The 22,073-nt window shown below is 39.7% G+C and overlaps 1 protein-coding gene across 2 annotated transcripts in view; it reads right to left on the reverse strand.

Moving 5' to 3' along the window:
- shroom3 (shroom family member 3) overlaps nt 1-22,073 on the reverse strand; it is a 426,592-nt gene that overhangs the window by 139,420 nt on the left and 265,099 nt on the right. The gene's annotated exons all lie outside the window — the stretch shown is intronic.

The raw sequence follows: 22,073 nt of genomic DNA on the forward strand, positions 1-22,073 counted from the left end.
TTTATGTAACACCTTATCACATATCTCAGAAATGTCCCGAGGTGCTTCACATACAATTAATTACTTTGGAGAAAAGTGATTATTGTTATGCAGGTAAACCCAGCAGCCATTTTGCACATAACAAAACACCAAACACCAGGAAGATAAATGACTAATTAATCTGTTTTTGATTTTATAGGTTGCATGCACAGTGCAAACCAGTTGTGAAACTTATAATGAATAATGAGATAGCATTTTGAGTGTTTACTTTTTAATAAATTGAAGAAGTCTGAATATAGGCCCTTTTATCAAATATCAAACCCATTACTATGAAAATACCCAAGTCCCATTTTACAGTTTCTTTTCCTCAATGGCTCTGCTGATAAAAGCACCCCATTTTGTGGGAGTGAGCAGTACAGATCAGGAAGGCCCCAGGTTTGATCTTTGCTCTGTCCCAAGTTTGCTAATTATAGCTGGGGAGTGTCACGGACAACATATTATTGGTCTCAGGGAGGAGGAGACATTTTAAAAATCAGCCAGGGTTCCCACTCTTGATCATTATCCAATGACCCCAATTGGAAAGTGCATGTGTACAGATGTTTGATGAGGTAGGCTGAGCTGTGATGTCCCCATGGCTGAATATCTGGCATAGCAGTGCTCGTGATACAGCCTGGTTCCTGTTTAACAGTGGTCCCATGGCAGATGTGCTGCTCCATGAACCTCCAGATTGCCACTCAAGGCCTGTCCAGCTGTGGAATGTTAAGCAAGCTAAAATGATTGCCTTTCTCTTTCCTTTCTTTTCTTTAACAGTAGTGGAGATGTAGGGGAGGGCATTAAACAGGAAATTAGAGACACATGCAAGAAGGGTACAACTATAATCATGGGTGACTTTAATATACAAAAAGATTGGTCAAACCAAATTAGCAATAATACTGTGGGGGAGGAATTCCTGGAGTGTGTATGTGATGGCTTTCTAGACCAATACGTTGAGGAACCAACTAGAAAACAGGCGATCCTAGACTGGGTATTGTGCAATGAGAAAGGATTAATTAACAATCTTTTTGTGCAGGGTCCCTTAGGGAAGAGTGACCATAACATGATAGAATTCCTCATTAAGATGGAGAGTGAAGTAGTTGAATCCGAAACTAGGGTCCTGAATCTAAGTAAAGGAAATTACGAAAGTATGAGGTGCGAGTTGGCTATGATAGATTGGGGAACTTTGCTAAAAGGGATGATGGTGGATAGGCAATGGCTAATATTTAAAGAACGTGTGCAAAAATTACAACAATTATTCATTCCTGTCTGGCGCAAAAATAAAACAGGCACAGTGGCTCAACCATGGCTTACAAACTAAATTAGGGATAGTATTAGATCCAAAGAGGAGGCATGTAAAATTGTCTGAGGATTGGGAGCAGTTCAAAATTCAGCAAAGGAGGACAAAGAGATTGATTAAGAGGGGAAAAATAGAGTATGAGAGTAAACTAGCAGGGAACATAAAAACTGACTGTAAAAGCTTCTATAAATATGTCAAGAGAAAAAGATTAGTGAAGACAAATGTAGGTCCCTTACAGTCAGAAATGGGGGAAATTATAATGGGGAGCAAAGAAATGGCAGAACAATTAAACACATACTTTGGTTCTGTCTTCACAAAGGAGGACACAAATAACCTGCCAGAAATGTTAGGGAACCAAGGGTCCAGTGAGAGGGAGAAACTGAAGGAAACCAGTATAAGTAAAAAAAATAGTGCTAGGGGCTAAAGGCTGACAAATCCCCAGGGCCTGATAATCTATATCCCAGAGTACTAAAGGAAGTGGCCCTGGAAATAGTGGATGTATTAACATAAGAAATAGGAGCAGGAGTAGGCCAATCGGCCACCTCAAGCCTGCTCCGCCATTCAATAAGATCATGGCTGATCATTGGTGATCATCTTTCAAAATTCTATAGACTTTGGAACAGTTACTACAGATTGAAGGGTGGCAAATGTAACCATACTATTTAAAAAAGGAGGGAGAGAAAAAACAGGGAATTACAGACCAGTTAACCTAACATCAGTAGTGGGGAAAATGCTAGAGTCTATTATAAAAGATGTGATAACAGAACACTTGGAGGGCATTAATGGGATTGAACAAAGTCAGCTTGGGTTTATGAAAGGGAAATCATGCTTAACAAATCTACTGGAGTTTTTTGAGTGTGTAACTAGTAGAATAGATAGGGGAGAACCAGTGGATGTGGTGTATTTGGAATTTCAGAAGGCTTTTGATAAGGTACCACACAAGAGGTTAGTGTGCAAAATTAAAGCACATGGGATTGGGGGGAATATACTGGCATGGATTGAAAATTGGTTGACAGACAGGGAACAGAGAGTAGATATAAACGGGTCTTTTTCTTAGTGGGGTACCGCAGGGATCAGTGCTTGGGCCCCAGCTATTCACAATATATATCAATGATTTGTATGAGGGAACTGAATGTAACATTTCCAAGTTTGCAGATGACACAAAGCTGGGGTGGAATGTGAGCTGTGAGGAGGATGCAAAGAGGCACCAATGTGATTTAGACAAGTTGGGTGAGTGGGCAAGAACATGGCAGATGCAGTATAACGTGGATAAATGTGAGGTAATCTACTTTGGTTGTAAAAACAGAAAGGCAGATTATTATCTGAATGGTGATAGATTGGGAAAAGGGGAGGTGCAACGAGACCTGGGTGTCCTTGTACACCAGTTGCTGAAAGCGAGCATTCAGGTGCAGCAAGCAGTTAGGAAGGCGAATGGTATGTTGGCCTTCATTGCAAGAGGATTTGAGTACAGGAGCAGGGATGTTTTACTGCAGTTATACAGGGCCTTGGTGAGACCACATCTGGAGTATTATGTGCAGTTTTGGTCTCCTTATCTGAGGAAGGATGTTCTTGCCATGGAGGGAGTGCAACGAAGGTTTACCAGACTGATTCCTGGGATGGCAGGACTGACGTATGAGAGATTGGGTCGACTAGGCCTATATTCACTAGAGTTTAGAAGAACGAGAGGTGATCTCATCGAAACATATAAAATTCTAACAGGACTAGACCTTTTGGTGTAAACAGGACTAGACAGATTAGATGCAGGGAGGATGTTCCCGATGGCTGGGGAGTCCTGCACCAGGGGTCAAAGTCTCAGGATACGGGGTATACCATTTAGAACCGAGATGAGGAGAAATTTCTTCACTCAGAGGGTGGTGAACCTGTGGAATTCTCTACCACAGAAGGCAGTGAAGGCCAAGTCATTAGATGTATTCAAGAAGGAGATAGATATATTTCTTAATGCTAAAGGGATCAAGGGATATGGGGAAAAAGCGAGAACAGGGTACTGAGTTAGACAATCAGCCATGGTCATTTTGAATGGCGGAGCAGGCCCGAAGGGCCGAATGGCCTACTCTTGCTCCTATTTTCTATGTTTCTATGTTTACACCAAAAGGTGATGCTATCAAGAGGCATCCCCATAGATAATGAAAGGCCTCTACTAAATTAGATTTATTTAATAGAATTATTACAAATAATCCCATTAGGTTTTATTTTCTCTTCCTGTGCCAAAGTGCCTGGACTCCAATTGGAAACAGTCAACAATGAGATGACTGAAATCAGGAGTTCACTGTGCAGACCCGCATCCCATTGCTCTGTGTTGTAGCATTCCTGAGAGTGCCCCTCAAGCAAGAGATCACTTAGGATTGTGGCTCTTGATAAAAAGTTAGTACAACTAGCTTAGGCTTGCACATGAGGATGACCACTCGGGCGTGATACTAGGAGCACTGAGGCCAACTGTAGTCCTCCTGCTGCTACCCTGGCTGAGATCAATTAACTCAGCACAGATCAGTTTGTTTTAATCAACAACTGCTCTCAAAGATACGTGTCATATATACTGCTGACTGCTTAATTCAGGTACTGTTACTGTACAGTTAAACAAGACATTTATTGCTTTGCAGATCAAAACACTAGTTACAACGTACTTAAAGAGGCGCTGGGAAGACCAGAATTGCTTGTGGATTGACTTCAATTGTGTTTTATTGCTGTTAGTTAACAGTAACAATTATGTGCAAGTTCTGGTTGGCAAGTAAGTGTCAGAATTGGATTGTGACACAAAGAATGTTAGAAGAATCAACTTGAAAGACTGAATATCCTTTACAACAAACACATTCACAGTCACATTATACATATAAAAATATTTAGTAAAACATCAAATGATGACCATAAAAGTACATTGAAATCCAAGTGTGCAACTTTCAAGTTGTCGTTGTTTGAGACTCAAACACAATGCTCAATGTGCAAAATCTAAATGTTACATATATAAACTACAGCATGTTATCAGTCACCATTTTTGATATTGTGAGACTGATTGCTTCCTTGAGCAGCAACATTGTGACATTTGGGGGTTGAATTTCAATGGGGGGTGGGGGTTCTCCCGATCATCCACCGTAACTTCAGGGGAAGATCCACGCAAACAACGTAAATGCCGTTTACGTAATTTCTCCAGGATTTCCGCAGATCTTCCACGAAAGTTATGGCGGACAATCGGGAAAATCCCCCACAGAAATTCAACCTCTTGGAATTTTTGTTGCACTCTTTAGTAAGCATTAGTCGCACTTTTAAAGATGTTTGCCTAATCTTGAAGGACATGGGTTGGTGCACACACACTTTACAATATAAGAATGAAGCCAATAACTGTGAACGTGTTACAGAAGTGTAACACAGCGGAGAGTCCAGTGATCTGATAAACCACAAGAACAGTTTATGTGCAGAACCCGGAGACTGTGGTACACAACTGTAAACTACTTATTATTCGAATACTAGTCAATCTACTGTGGCATTGCAATCGTGGGGGCGGGGGAAGGGGTCAAAACTAAGTGCACTGTTCAGGTGAAGCATGGTTAGATGCCAAGAATAATTGAACCAAGGCGCACAGATGTAATTCAGTCTTCGTTTTAAAGTCTTAGATTCTGAGCTTATTGTTACATTACGTGACGCGCCCATGTTGGAGTACAAGCGTGTTGCAGTCCGCTTATATCCAACCCTCTGGTTGGTGTGAGTTTGTGGGTTAAACTGCGTGTAAACCTGCGGGGAGAGCACCCGCAGATGAGCAATCCTATATTTTTAAAAATATATAATGTATCTTGCTTAATAGAGTGGAAAATCGAGATGAAAACTGGAGTTCTTTTTAAAAAAATACAATTCATTTCAGCTCTTATGTTTTGACACCCGTTGTAGAGATCGGGACAATCAGCATTCATGCAAAAAATGTAGAGATTTATTCACAATTGTGCGCCCAGAACTGAGCTCAATTTCAAGTATTTGTTCATTCCTACGCTTTATATATTTAATTTTGTTACATTGTGATTAAAATTAGTACGCTTAGGAAAGAATCCCCGCAGCAACTTTTTGCTTGTTTGTACGGTTACAATATATTCAACAAGAAATCACAAAACAGTGCTTAAAACGGCACCTTTATTATATTAATGTACTTGGATATTGTGTAAATGTTTCCCTAAAAAATTGGAGCTAATTACATTTATAAACTAAGCAACCGGATGTATATCTTGTGACTGGTCTATATAGTTGTAATAAAGAATTGATGTGTGTCTGTTCTTTATCGTACAGACTAGCTGTCATTTTACTAAACTGAAACACTTAACCAGAGTCTTAAATGTAAACCTGTTGCATTTCTCATTACATTTACAATAATGTTGCAATTTTGGCTTAAAGATGTAATTTAATTAACACATTGGGATACCTGATTTTATTACATGTATTATATTGCTTGAATAGCCATTTTACTTCAAACATCCAGGGCCCCAAACACTCCTTCTTCCAGGTGATAGTGATTTACTTGTACTTCTTTCAATTTAGTATACTGTATTCGCTGCTCACAATGCGGTCTCCTCTACATTGGGGAGACCAAACGCAGATTGGGTGATCGCTTTGCTGAACACCTCCGCTCAGTCCGCAAGCGTGATCCTGATTTGCCGGTCGCTTGCCATTTTAATTCCCCGTCCCACTCCCACTCTGACCTCGGCCATTTACACTGTTCCAATGAAGCTCAACGGAAGCTCGAGGAACAGCACCTCATCTTTCCATTAGGCACTTTACAACCTTCTGGACTCAACAGCGATTTCAATAACTTCAGATCTTTTCAGACAGCAGGTGCTGGTAATGGTTCTTTTGTTTCTTTACTTGTCCCATTACCACCCCCCTCCTTGCACCATTACCAACCACCTTGCCTTGCACCATCATCCCTTTTGTCATTTAATCACTCCTGCCCTCCACTCTATCAGAGACCTTCCCTTTTGATCTTTCCTCCCCCTGCACACCCCCCACCCCCCAAATCATTGCCTGGCTCAGTACTTGCTTAAAAACTGTTTAACCTTCAACTTCTTCAAGTTCTAATGAAGGGTCAGCGACCTGAAATGTTTCTCCATAGATGCTGCCTGACTTGCTGAGTATTTCCAGCATTTCCTGTTTTAACTTCAAACATGTTCTGCAGTTAATTTCACTACAGCTTTGTTCAACCGATTATCCTGTAAGTGACCGCAGCAAATGTTGTTATCTTATTGAAGGTTTACCAAAAATTCCGGTCACTGTTCTTGGAAAAATAACAGGAATATGAAGATGGATCTTAACAAAAAATGCCATGGCTTTCTTTTGAAGAAAATTAATTACAAATACAACAAATGTTAAGATTACACTGAGCCAGAAATTGCTCCCGAAATAACGGAGGAGCTCAACAGCACTCTCCGTTTTTAATGGCGAATTGAAGGAGCAAGTTCCCACATTTGCACGTGCGCACTAAAATGTGAAAATAATGAACTTGCTCCTATTGGTTCACCGGTGATTTGACAGCTGCAAATTAAAGGGCTATCACATGCTGCAAAAATTGAAATCACTGAAAAATCGCAAATTTGCTCATCTGCCCAGCTGGAAAGTACTAATTACGCCACCAAACAGCTACACTTGAAAATACCAGGTCTAAACTAAGTTTTAAAACTGCGGTTAGTCTTAATGACTGCCAAACAACTGAAACTTAAATTTTAAAAATGTGGAGTCTCATATTACTCCTTATTTTAATACTTTTTGGTTATTAAAACAATTATTTTTTTTTTACTTTTCTCTTCTGTCTCTTTAATTAAATTCAAATATTTCTTTGGCTTTTTATAAAGAAAACTTTAAATTTTTATTTACAATGACTTCCAGAATACTAACTTTAAATGAATGGAGTCTGCTTGCCTACTTGTGGGCGTGACTTCTCTTCCTGACAGATTTTGTGGGCGTGTCTTCTATTGTCACAGACTGTTCCATTCACATCAACCTATTCTGCTCAGAGGCTGAGTTAATAGCACACAATTTTTTAAAAGTTTAAAATCAAGTAAGTCGACGTCACAGAGACCGTAGTAAGTAAATTCATTAATTTAATTCACAGGAGCTGCAGCGAGCATTGCCACGATGCTCTGCGCAAGTTCTGGCCCACTGTCTAGTTATTAAGTACCAGTAGGCCTGCAATTTCAAGAATGCAAGAATTGACAGTTAGTGTATGAGTTGAGTAGCACTAACTAAAACTGTCAGTAACCCTTTAACGCAGCCCCAGCAGATCAGCCGTATGGGCATGTATTCTTTAAACTTCAGCTGGACATAGGGTTCTACAATGAACTGCTGAACCAGGTAAGTAAAATGTTTCACTTATATTCTTGACTTGGTAGAAAAGTGAGTAAAGTGAAAAGCCTTGCAGTCTGCCAGTCCAAAGGCTGGGCGAATTGTGTGAAGTCTCACAACTATAAACTGTAAACAATTTTACAACACCAAGTTATAGTCCAGCAATTTTATTTTAAATTCACAAGCTTTCGGAGATTTTCTCCTTCCTCAGGCAAATGTTTCAAGAGCTCCTTGAAGCCTACGCATTTATACATATAGAACAATACATGGTGTTTACAGACTGCCCCTGCAACTGCCCGTTGCCAAGGCAATCACCGTGTTCAGACAGAGAGGTGTCACCTGCAGAACCCCCGAATACACATTCAACAAAAAAACAAACAGGGAAAAAAAACAGAGAAAAAAAACACAGAGAGAGGCAGAAACATCCGGAAGGCAGAGAGAGCCAGCAAATGACCCATTATATTAAAAACAGATAACATTTGTTCGCTGGTGGGGTAACGTGTAGCGTGACATGAACCTGTGACATACTCTGTCTGAACACGGTGATTGCCTTGGCAACGGGCAGTTGCAGGGGCAGTCTGTAAACACCATGTATTGTTCTATATGTATAAATGCGTAGGCTTCAAGGAGCTCTTGAAACATTTGCCTGAGGAAGGAGAAAATCTCCGAAAGCTTGTGAATTTAAAATAAAATTGCTGGACTATAACTTGGTGTTGTAAAATTGTTTACAATTGTCAACCCCAGTCCATCACCGGCATCTCCACATCATAACTATAAACTGGACGGGAGTCAAGACAGCGTCTCACTTCTTCACTGCTACAACCACAAGGAAACACCACACAAATAACAAATATTTATTTTTTATATTAAAAGAAATCGCATCCCATCAAACTTCGCTTAAGACAAGAAAATAATTCAAAAGCCTCAGCAATTCTGTTTGGCGTCAGTTTACGAATGTGATCAGAAAGGCAGCACGTAATGGCCGCCGGAAGTTATGGCTGACGTCATGAGGAACATGCTATGTCCACATTTATAACTGAAACTGCCGATGCAAAAATCTCATGCTGTAATTACAACTTCCTGTCAGTAATGACGCTGTAACACCTCCACTGAGAAGAGGGCATAATTACAGAATTACCAAGTTACATAGGCATGAGAACGTAGAAATTTAGATTGGAAAAAGGTTACAGGAAGTGTAGGCAGACATATGATTTTAAATATATGGAGAGAGGTACACAAGATAACAAAAACACTTTTAAAATCAATTACTATTTCTGTCCGTGAATCCACCATTACTGCTGCAGGTTAGATCTATGTTGCACAACTGGCTTGCAAGTCGACAGGTGTACTTCCATCATGTATTGTTATTATAACTATGATCCTACTTTGTAGCAATAATATTTAGCTAATTGAAGGCATTTTACTGGAATATATATATGCATTACCTTGTGCATATTGTAAGATGAATGTACTTTGGTGCAGCGAATCCACGGTAACCTAGGTAGAGTAACTAATGGTGGTGTCGTACTTTCCGCACAATAAGCATCTTATGTGCTGACATAGAGAAAGTCTACATATCAGAATGGCCATCTCATAAAGCAATACCAAATATTACGGCGACTAACGACAAGCAGCAGTTTACATTGCTAAAACCGTTATATTTCACGTATTTAGTACTGTGTTCCAGAGTCTAAAACATGCAGCACTTGGACCCAATTCATAACAATTTGAAGGTTGGATAATATCCAGTTGAGTAAGTGACAGTTGCCAGGAGTGATAACATCTGAAGCTGCTCGTTAAACTAATCACTATTCAGAAATCTGAACCTGAACTTTGGATTTGATAATCCGAAAATAAGGGATCCTAGTTGGAATCAGAATCCCACATTTGCACTTGAATTTCTCTCCCTGACTTGATCAAGTTTAGTGTATTGTAAACAATTTTACAACACCAAGTTATAGTCCAGCAATTTTATTTTAACTTCACAAGCTTTCGGAGGCTTCCTCCTTCCGAAAGCTTGTGAAGTTAAAATAAAATTGCTGGACTATAACTTGGTGTTGTAAAATTGTTTACAATTGTCAACCCCAGTCCATCACCGGCATCTCCACATCAAGTTTAGTGTAGCTCAGGCAGGTGGTGGGCTTGAGGCTGACATTACTGCTTCATCAAGATATAAAGCGTCAACTGCTGGCTCAATCACGTTAATGAAGGTGTTCACTGCACCTCCTGTCAATGGACAAAATGTATAAAGCTACTCTGCGTCTAAACATGTAATTCGATAAGGCAGACAAACCAGATTTAATCAGATCCAAAGATCTGATGTCTGGCAACGATAAATAATGTAGAAAATTCTATTGCTAAATAATCCCTCAGTTTTCATTTTTTTTTGGGTGGAGTTGATTTTATAATAATTTATTGTTGAGAACAAAACATATTTCATTTTACCACAGTATACCAATGCCTTAACCTTTATAAGGGTACTGATCAATTCACTGTGCAGTAGTGTTCGTCATTTCTGAACTGACATGGATTTAACTTGTAATGTTAATTCACTGTGACAAAGTGACATACCTTTATCTACAATGAATATAGAATATGGAAAATATTTGTAAATGCTTTCAGAGCTTGGTGAGTATATATATATATATATATTCAGCTAAGTTAACTTTTCACTCACCAACAGCTGAAAAATAAACCAGAGAACGTGAATCCCAGTTTTGGTGTTGATATGGTTTTATAAGGTTGATATGGCTTTATAAGGTTACAGAAAGGATGCAAGAAGCTCATAAAGGAATAGAAGAAACAAGAAAGGAGAGAATAAACCAACAAAAGACTGAAGACAGTGAGAATGGTGAACAGAACCTACTTCCAAGCTACTGAGTTCTTTCTGTTAACAATAGAATGGGGAAGGGAAGAAAAGGATCTTATCACATCCTCAGGATGCCCAGGACAGTTCACAACCAAAAATGGATTAGTATATGGGACAAGAGAATCTGGAACTCACTGCCTGAAAGGGTGGTGGAGGCAGAAACCCTCATCACATTTAAAAAGTCCTTGGATATGCTCTTAAAGTGCCGTAACCTACAAGGCTCTGGACCAAGAGCTGGAAAGTGGGATTAGGCTGGGTAGCTCTTTTTCGACGCGCGCAGACACGATGGGCCGAGTGGACTCCTTCTGTGCCGTAGAATTTCTACGTTTCTATTTTATTTTGATAAGCAGAAAATTTCAGCTTTTGTGTGTATTTGTTTGCCCTGAGTTCTTATTAACTTTTCTTGCCTTTTTCAGGTTCTCTTGTTCCATATACTAATCCTCAGCCAAGAAGGTAGGGCAGACAATTTGTTCCCATTGCTGGTCTTCAGCATGGAGAGGTTGAGGGGGGAAATGGGGGGGACGGGTCTGAGGAGGTTCACCTGACAATTTTCTTTTCCTTTCCAGTTTGGGAAATGCCTGGACTCTGTTCATCATCGCCTGGAAGATGTCACAGCCAGGATTGCACACGCCAACGTGGTGGAAATGCAGGCTTCTTACTGCTCTGTGGTACATCACATGCTGTGTGTGATCCAACTACAATTACTACACCTCGACTACTGCAGTGGTCATATTAGATGATCGCGACTGAGCTCCAAAGGCATTTCCAAATTCAGCTCATTGAAAGCTGCCAGAAAGTTCAGCATTTCATCTCCCGGGAAACAATGAAACTTTCCAAGAATGAAACAGTGCAAGCAAAGTCAGTGCAGGGTGAGCCAGAGAGCAATACTATACAGTCCTCTACACACAAAGTCTCTGTGTCACAAAACCAGTCCAAGATCGGGCCTGCTGCTGAGGAGGGCAGAGGGTGCAGCACTAGAAAGAATAGGAGACAAAGCTCAGCTCTATTTATCTGTTGGATGTAACACTATGTTTTTTTAGGGACTTCACAATGTACACAAAGTCTCTGAATACTTAAGCACTTGCCTGCACCTAAAAGAAATTCGGCACTCATACAAACAAGAACATTCAATCCACCTTCCACCACAACAATGCACTTTAAAGAAGTCATCCTGAAAATGTTTTAAAATCAGAACATTTAACGACTTCATATGCAACACCATCACTATGGGCAACTGTTCAGAAGGACTATAGGTTTTCTTTCGATTAAAGCCCACTAAATGACCTGGCAAACTGCCTCAGTTCACATTTTCACCCAGCATGACATTCTAATCTTATAAATTTGTTCCGGCAGCTGCTTAACCCAGAATATTCCAGGCAAATCTTTTTTTAGGAATTATTTACATTTTGCTGCAATTAATGTGTCTGGGAAATGAGGTAACTACAAATTTGTTTTTGATTTCTTCGGACGACCTAAAGAAAAGCAGTACACACCTCATCCATAGTAAATACAACTCGAAATTATGGGTGGCTCTCAAAATTAATCCTGTACATCACTTAGGGTGCAGTTGTACAATCATTTTCAAGTTTTCTACTTCACAACTACACAAAAGTGACAGCATAACTCCGGAATCAGGTCCTGATCTTCACCACTTGGTTTTAATACCAAGGGAATATAACTCCAGTGCAATCTCAGATTGGGGCATTTTATTGACTTCAACTCCCGCTGCCTATGCACTCACAACATTTAGCATTTGCTGTCCGGAAGCAAAGCTCTGACCACACGTATGAGCAGTCATGTGCAGAGCTCTCTTCCACGGTGCTGGTAGTTCGATTTGGACCCAGGCAATATAAGCAAGCTATGCCAGGCTGGAATCTGTCCTGTAGCTGCAGTGTAAACCCAACTTTGAGTTGTATTATGCTCCTGATTTATCAATGCTGAAGGTTTTTTTTTTAAAAAAGAATTTCATCATCAATAAACAAATAATTCTGACTGGTTTTCATTTGTGGATGTAATTTCAAAGAACTTGAAACTGTAGTGTAATATTTTTAGACACTCATTTTCTCTCTCCCCTCCTCCTTATGATTTTCTCCCTGAAGGCATTAACTCTTCCTGAAGTGTGGATCCATGGCTGCTGGCAGCCCTCCAGTGCTTTGTACAGATTGCATTCTTCAAGTGTGAAGCTGTACACCGAGTGACAGAAGGTTATTTGACCATGGAGAGCACCACAACAGAGCTTGATCCTGTTCCCTCCTGATGTCCACATACACACTTTCCAGCAGGGGAAATAATTTCAATAGCAGAGATCACTGAATGGTGATCACAAGCTGGAACCATTTTTTTTTCACCTTCCCTAGCCTGCGGACAATGAGTCCAACAGTATTGCCCTAACTGCTGCTCTGGCTGAGATCTTTTAACTAAAGTTGGTTAACTACCACACTGGATAGTATTCTTCCCCACAAAGCCATCGGGCAGCTCCCAGTCTCAAATTCTATAATTTCCGATGTAGTTAATTGGGGGAAATGGGCTTCACGTTCACAGTCTCTTAGCTATTTCCTTTATTTAAGTGATGGGGGCCACAAGTCAGTTGATATTGGAAAATTAGTTTAACTATTACATTATCAGATCATTCCTGATATGATGCTTAAAATTCTAGGGAAGGATTTAAATCCTTCTGCTTTTCCCTTTTACATGTCAGATCATAAACAGTCATATCTGCTATCCACGGGCTGATGCAATATCTTCAGGTTAAGGTGATCAGCTCACACCATAGTGATTGATACTTCAAATTCCATAATGTATAAAAATATAAATATTAATTTCACCTGATGACTGAGTGAGTTGATCCAGTGAGTCGCTGAGACCAGGGAGATCTCTGCAACCTCCTCCAGCCCTACAACCTCTGAGATCTCTGTGCTCCTCCAATTCTGGCTTCTTGCGCAATCCCAATTTTCATTGTTCCACCACTGGCAGCCGTGCCTTCAGCTGCCCAGGCCCTAAGCTCTGGAATTTCCTCCCTAAACCTCTCCATCTCGCTACCTCTCTCTCCTTTAAGTCACTCCTTAAAACCTACCTCTTTGTCCAAGCTTTTGGTTACCTGATCTAATATCTCTTTATGTGGCTCGGTGTCAAATTTTGTCTGATTATGTTTCCTGTATTGTTACTTCTTGTATGATTTTCAGAGGCATAATAAAGGATAGGCTGCAAATCAGCAATCTGGAGAATTATGGGCAGTAACCTATCAACTTTAGCAGTTAATTACTATCCATCATGATGGCTGAAATGAGAGTGTGAATACATTGCTTTTGACTAGTGGGAAATTACTCCAAAATAATCAATGTCAGAAAACAAATGGTATTTTTTTCTCAGCATTCAATACTTTGCTACCCCCCACTCCCCCCCGCCCCAGAATTTTCCCTCCTTCCATATTGGATTACCATTCCATGGGCATTGGCAGAACTCCATTTTCCTACATTCTTGTTGCTCTGGGTTTGGGGGAATATACTCCGTTTGATATTAAAATTATTTGAGGCTTGTGCTGCAACACCAATCTCAGGTGGTGGCATAATAAGCTCATCTGCTCCAATGCCAGAGCCAAAAATCTATTCATGCCGAGTCTGCACTGTAGCAGCAAATAGGAACATGCTGCTCACAGAGAGGGTTTGTAAACATGACATACATCAGAAAACATTACCGTGGTTTTGGCATAGTCTGATGAAGCTTGTTGCAGAAGTTACAGTGTTACTGCTGTAGGACAGGAGAACAAAAAAAACTTCCTCATCAGATGGTGAAATAACAGCAATATTCACACAAAGGGGTCAGGTCACAACTAATCTTCTGTCAAGTAAGTTTGGTGCTTTAACAAGCAAATTTTGTAAAGCAACTGAACACTGCACAAGAAAAAGTCCTTTTCTGCACTCAACAGACCACATACAAATTATTTGATAACTCAGAATTAAAATCAGAACTTTGATCACCTCATGTCAACTTTGCAGTGAAACTAAGCAACAGAGTTAGTCTCTATAATGGCTAAATCTATTTGCACATTTTGCATTTTTTTTTAGAAAAGGCAGATGTTATTTGCCGCCTCAAATGGTGATAACATTGTGTTGATTAACTTTCCCACAGAATTAGTTTCGAATAACACTTGCTTCATGCCAACAATCCACGTGTATAAATAATGCCAGAAAACTGATGAATCAGGTGCAAACTCAAGATTAGTTGACACATTTACATTAAAAAAACTCCTAACTGCTGAAAGTTTAGTTGACAGAAAGCTTAAACAAGTGCAAATGCCACTTCTGTTGACCAGAGGCATTCCAGTCGATATTAGTTGCCTTTAATGGATTCATGTGTAAACCACCAACATACACAGCCCCGGATTGAAATTTTTGTTGAAAGTATTATAAAGCAATCCTCCTTTGCTCTAGTATTTCTTAATAACATGATCCGTCAATTAACCACATATGATTTGATAACAAAATTTTGACAGGAAAAACAAGTTCCCACTTGCCAATGTCACCTAAAAAGTCAGTGTGATAGGTCATTTTGCTTATCCCATGCTGAGATATATTTCTGTCTGAAGAAATTCTAACGCACATGCCAAAAGAAATACAAAACAGGTGTCTGCATACTTTACGATAACATTGATCCATTCTACTCAGATTTTTATATATAAATTGCACTATCTTGCACAAACAAAAAATAAACACATTTTCATTTTGTAAATCCCTGTGAAATTAACTACAAATGACAGACTCATCTGTACGTCCACTTGGAAAATCCTGTCAAATTTGACAAAGTTTACCATTAGCCAGCAACAGCTGATCTCAAGACTTCTATTGTGTTACAAGTAAAATAAATCTTTCTGCATATTTTTCCAGTTTTGTCATAAAAATGGCTTGAAATGAATGTGATGGGAGGGAGCCTGAGAAAGGCTCAAACACATTGGAGAGAAATGCTGTCTTAAAGGAACATTGACACCAGGAATTTCTATCTTGCAAGCCAGATACTCACGACACACGAGCACGTAATCTAGGCTGACAATTCAGTGCAGTACTGAGAGAGTGCTGCACTGTCGGAAGTGCCGTCTATCAGATGAAACATTAAACCGAGACCCCGTCTGCCCCCTCAGATGGACGTAAAAGATCCCATTGCGCAACTTGAAGAAGAGCAGGGGAATTATCCCGGAGTTTGTCTCTCATCCAACATCACTGAAAAACAGATTATCTGGTCATATATCTCATTGCTGTTTGTGGGGCCTTGCTCTGTGCAAAATTGGCTGCCACATTTCCTTACATTACAACAGTGACTACATTTGAAAAGTACTTCATTGGCTGTAAAGCACTTTGGGATGTCCTGAGGTCATGAACGGCACCATATAAATGCAAGTCCTTTCACAGACTCATAGAATCTTACACACCTCTTCAGCCCATCGTGCCTGTGTCGGTTCCTTGAAAGAGCTATCCAATTAGTCCCACTCCCCCGTTCTTTCCCCATAGCCCTGCAAATTTTTCCTTTTCAAGTATATTTCTAATTCCCTTTTGAAAGTTACTATTGAATCTGCTTCCACCACCCTTTCAAGCAGTGCATTCCTTTCAGGCATTTCATTGGAATGTTATGTAAATCATAACTTGTTGGAGGTACTGAATAATTCATTTCTTTGAGGCCATTCCATTAGGCTATGAAATTACTCATCTCGTGTGCTAATAGCTATCCTCCACAGAAGGTGTAGGCAACGAGCCTGGAACAAAATCTCAGCTTTGCCCAAAACCACTGCAGCTGCTAATTCAAGAGAAGAAAAAAAGGTTAATAAATCTAAGGAGTTCAAAGCGCAGTGCCTATTTCCTAGTAACAAAAAAAAAACACAGAAGCATTTACATCTAATTATTTGAATACTTAACTCCAGTCCAACTAAACTGACCCAAGTTTGGCAAGGTAGATCACATTCACTTCCAATGTCCATTTTCAATCTAATTGAAAATGTATCATTTTCAGGAATCCGCATTAACCTAGTAATAATTAAAAGAAATATGAATACTCTATGAGCAAAAGGACAATTGACTTTCTATTGATAATGCAAAATATAACAAAGTAAAGATTTTAACCACACAAATCTGAATACCTAATTTTTCTACTTCAAATGAAGTAAAAATGACACGGCTGGTCACAGTCTTTGTCATTTCACTCTATTTGAAATAATTGGAGAAGAATTCCTTTTACCTCAGGAATTCGTATTAGGCTGTGCACTGAAGCCTGCATATTATTTAGAAGTTAGTGCCCCCATCGCCATAGAGATTACTGGCAGCACGTCACAATTAATTATGAAAGAAGTCTTGAAGCTCAGAAATTGCCAAAGAAGAATTACAAACTAAATTGGACAAGGCAGGGTTACGCACAGAGATTGCACCAATGACCAATCACAAAGGTATTTGACTGTAGCGAGTAACAATAAATCCAGCAAAAGGTTTTTTTAGTATGTCTGAGCCAATTTTGCTTAACTTAGGCATTTAGGCCAGTTAATGCAGACGGTACTTGTTTTTTTGGGGGGGGAGGGGGGTGTGCAGTGGAGGGGATGGTTTTTGAATGAAAGAAGAGACTGACAATTTTATTATGGTCTTGTAGGAGTGAGGTGTCAAGCACTAGGGCAAGCAATATATCATTTTTATTAGAGGTGTGAGTTCAAAATAGTCCTCTGGAGAGGAACGTTTATCTACTTCAAAGAGCAGTGATGACATTCACAATTTTACAGTTCTGCCATTAACTTGTCTGAATGTTAATTACTGAGTGCACCATAACTGAACCAAAATTTACCAGTCAGTTTAATTTACATCCAGCCACTTTCAAGAGGAGCACATGCTGCATACAAAGTGAAGCTAAATAAAAGCACTTTTACTCTTAGCACGTCTCTAGTTTGGATGTAGGAGAGCAATGATCATATGCTGGCTCCCCACATTTTTGCAGATCTATGATTCTGTTGTCAGGATAAGGGAGCTAGATTTAGCAATGCAAATGCGGGGACAGATGCACAGATACCACTTTCTCACAATCCAAACTAGAGAGGCGGAATCTCATGGTCCACATTTTATATGCCCCACCGATATTCAGCTCCGTTGAAATCAATGGAATTGAGTATCAGGTGCGGTGTATAACAGCCGCCTGTCTTGCGCTACCATCCAAGACAAATTTCTACCTTTAAATGTTATAGCACAGTAAAAATTAGCAAATGGATATGGTGCGCAAAAATGGACTGTCCAGTCAAATAATGGATACTTGACAACTCTATTGTCGTCTAGGTGCCTACCTCTCCCAGCTAAGACTGAGGCCCCGATATTTACAGGGAGGCGGAGAGGGTGAGGCCGAAAGCAGCTGAAGAACCCGTCGAGGCCAGGAGCCCGGAGAGGCCAGGAACCTGGAGGTCCTTCTGAATTTAATAGGAGGACCTCATTATCATTTTTTAATTACGTTTCCCGCAGCCAGCCAAACTGATAGGCTGCAGATCATGCAGTTTGTGGACGTGGCTTTCAGATGAGGTCAAGATTCGGTGAGGACAAGATCAAGCCGGTACAATATGAAGTATGGCTGCTACTGCTTTCATTTAACCACTGTTCTTGATGTCCAAGTTACACCAGCTTCTCATGAGGCCAGGGGTGTCCATAGACTGGCCCGTGGGCCACGTGCTGACTCTAAACCCAAGCAATTTGGCCCACAAAGCCCTGGCAACTTATTCCTTGTGCTCATATTTTGTTTGCTAGATTGTCCTTTTTGAACTTTGTGGGCCAAGAGATTCATAAAGGACTGTTCTAAGTACCGAGACCTCATTGGTGAATAAATCCTAAATCAGAAGATCAAAATTTGTTTGTATCAGCAACTTGAAATATATACAGATTAATGGCACATGGAATTAACCTTTATAAGTCGCCCCCAAGGGCTCACAGTAGGCACTATGTGGTCCAAGGAGGCAAAAACCTTAGATACCCTCATTTTTCACCAACTGTCCTCTCCCATAGACAGCTCAATGGTCTTCTGTGACAACTCAGCCCTATATTACCCTTTGAATAAAAAGCTGAACTGAGGTGCCACATGCCTACACAGTGGACATGATATCCCTGTTCTCCTCATGTACCGACCATTATTTTTCCCTCAATCAACACTACCGTAAACTGATTGACTATTAATTCATCACATTGCTGTTTGGGGGATCTTGCTATATGCAAAATGGCTGCCAAATTTCCCTATATGACAATAGTCACTGTATTTTAAAGTAATGCATTCTAAGTGAATTGCTTTTGAGATAATTCTGAGAGACGTGAGAAAGTGCTACATAAATGTTTTAATTTCTTTAAATTGGGTACCTTCGCTGTTTTGGAAGAAAGAAAAAGGTTGCTAGAGGTCAGTTTCATTTTTATCCATATAATATGCACAAGTGCCATGACAACATTTTTGTAATGCTATGATGTTTGTACAGTACAAATGCATAGGCATTGAGTCATGTGATTGCAAATAAAGAAAAAGCACCCTGACAGCCTTAGCTGGTAAGAATGCCTTTAAAAAAAAGGCTAAAATTACATCCTGTAAAGGCCTTATAGAGTCAAGAGTTTTGAAGATCAACACCTTTATTCAGAAAAATGTACTGATTTACTACAACAGAATTATTCATACAAATATCTTTTACAACTTGCTGGAAAGGTCGACAGTAATCAAGCCTCAACTCAGAAGGTTTATTTTTATTATTTTTATATTACAATAAATACATTTCTTTTATCAAATGAGAGACAAACTACCCTTCCATGCACTCTTCTGAACCTAATTTATAAAATGTAAGTGACACCTTTTTCCTGCACATTGTGAAACTCTCACCCCAGGCGGGTGACTGTGCGGACGACAGAGTTCCCAGAAAGCTGATATGGGAATCATTTTGTGAGATGACAGTCTCAAAGAGTAAGGCTAGAAGATAACAGGCCCTGTGAAGAGCAGGACATCTTCACAGCTGCAAAATGCTCTGATCAGCTTACACTGATATTTTTCTTTTCAACGAGCTTTGAAAGATCAAACTGACAATTTAGATTAATGATGACTACAACTGTGCCTAGAGCATGCAAATGTACTTTTAGTGTTTTCAAGGACGGTGTGAAGAAGAACAGCTTCTACCAAGTAAAAAGATTCCCATCAGCACAGTTTTCTGTTAGGTAACTAGGCAAGGTATTTTCCTCCCAGATCAGCTCGTGCTGCCTGAAAGAGACCTGCCTTGTGCTAATCTTTAGGTGCAATTCAATCTGTACATCGCTGCCTAATTCTTATTGGCTTCTGTCATCTCCTTTTATGTTCTCTTTGCTTCCTTATGTGAACAACAGCCTGCCCCTGGGCCTAACTCAATGCAGCACTAGGAGGCACACGAGAACAATTCCAGGTGAATGGTCTGCCGTTTCTTCCATCTTTGGTTGGTCTGGGATGGGGCGGGGGGACGGAGGGATGCAGGGCCCTCTCCACTTCCAATGGTGTTATGACTGATAAATGGTAACTGTAGAATGGGGGAGGGAGTTATATAGCAGAATTAACCAAATTATTTTTCTTGAAAGATGAACAGGTAGCTCTTAATTAAAGAAAACAGAGATACAACAATAGGAATGGAGAATTACAGATTAATTCTGCTGCCTGTTCTGCCATCAAAACTGGTTAGATGCTCTACTAGTTTTGTTTTTGCTTTATTTATTTCAGAAAATTCAGGTGCTTGATTTTACTGTGTATAATATGAAAGGTTTAATGGCTCCACGGAGCAGTGTTCTTGGGGCTCCTTTGTGCTGCTTCCTCCTGCCACAAGGATTCTAATGAGGGCTGGTAACTACTTGGATATGCAAATCTTTATGTGAACAGATCCCTTGCACTGCAATACTTCAATGATTTATTTGATATTAATATTGTTAATTAATAAAGTTTGAATGTTAATACCATATGAATCATTAAAATACTTGAAGAGCAACTGAAATAGTTCAAAACATATTCTTCACATTATCTTACCTCATTGAATTTGTCCAGTTCAGTAAAATAAAAATGTTAGTATGCATCTCCACCAAGCAAGCATCCTGTACAAAACCCTTGTGTACTTAATTAGGACGATTAATGACAGTATAGCACCACCCAACTCCACCTATTCTTGTTACGTTATCCCTCTGCCTCCCCCAAACCAAACCAATAAAAATATGAATAAAATTGCAACTGACTTCTGTGCTTTGAAGGTAGGCAGCACAATATAGTCAATAGCCTGGCAGTAAAGCTGCTTCTCTTCTGCTCCCTCGGGTATAGTAACTTCCTTTAATACAAGCATGTATTACAGTCCCCTTGTTTTTCCTATCCAGTTTTAAATTAAAGGTGAGGTCTCAGATACTGCACATTGTGAATGGGTGCTCATTGCATAATGTGCCCATTTTCTGAGCTTTGGAACTAACCACCTCTACAATGGATTACAATTGAATTCTTTCATTTGTAAATCCACAGAAAAAAATGTGCAAGACTTTGCACCAATCTTTTGTTGTGATATGCAAGATTGGACTCTTCCACTCACCATTACTTAAAATGATCATCATGTAATGGCCCTCGCTTAAGAGGCCTGCTAGCATTCCCATTGTCATTCCTTTTCTGATTGTGAGTAATTTAAACTTTGTACCATTGTAAGATCTTCCTCTCTTAACATTAAAATGATTTTACTGACTTCAGGTCCTCATTGATGTATGAGTTCACTTAATCCATAGTTTTTTCAGGATTTAATATTCAAGAATATTAGATTAGATAAAACATATTTAGGATATAAAAATTACTTTAACTGCAAAATTATGTTCACTTTAATATTTATACGCTAATGCAATGAGAAAACAACAAGTATGCATTAATTGAAGGTTCTACCCAAGATGTTAATCTCTCCTTCCTTCAGATGTTGTCTGAGTTGTGTATTTCCAACATATGCTGTTTTTATTTCAGATTTGCAATATTTACAGTGTTTTTAAATTCATCTCTAAATAAATATGGTTGATATAAGGTTTTAATAAGGGCTAATTTGACAGAACACTGCAGCACAGCAATACAAACTTCTGTCAGTCATGTGCTACTGCACTGGTAGACACGCTACTGGAGTTGCTCTCACGTGCCACTTACCTGCTTCATTCATTTCAGCCGGGGAAGAGCTTCAGCTACCATGCTTAGCCTCAGCACCCTGCGATGGGAGTGGAAGGTGGGAAGAGGATCAGGCAAGCTTCACCCCTGACTACCATCCTGATTGGACGTGTGTGTGTGTGTGTGTGTGTGTGTAAATTTCAATAAAATTGTCTGATTCAATTGTTCTCAAACTATTTCCTGCTGGGCCCACCACAACACACTCATCCTCTCACACTCTTCTAATTAAAGCATGGCAAGTCTGCAGAAAAAAGCTCTTCACTTTCAATTCTGTTTTTCAACAACAAGAACTTGCATTTATATTGCACCTTTAACATAGGAAAAGGTCCCAAGTTGCTTCACCGGAGCGTAATCAGACAAAAATTGTTACTGAGGGGTGACCAACAGCTTGGT

The sequence above is a fragment of the Heptranchias perlo genome, chromosome 1 (genome assembly GCF_035084215.1).
Source record: "Heptranchias perlo isolate sHepPer1 chromosome 1, sHepPer1.hap1, whole genome shotgun sequence".
In the NCBI taxonomy this organism is placed as follows: Eukaryota; Metazoa; Chordata; class Chondrichthyes; order Hexanchiformes; family Hexanchidae; genus Heptranchias; species Heptranchias perlo.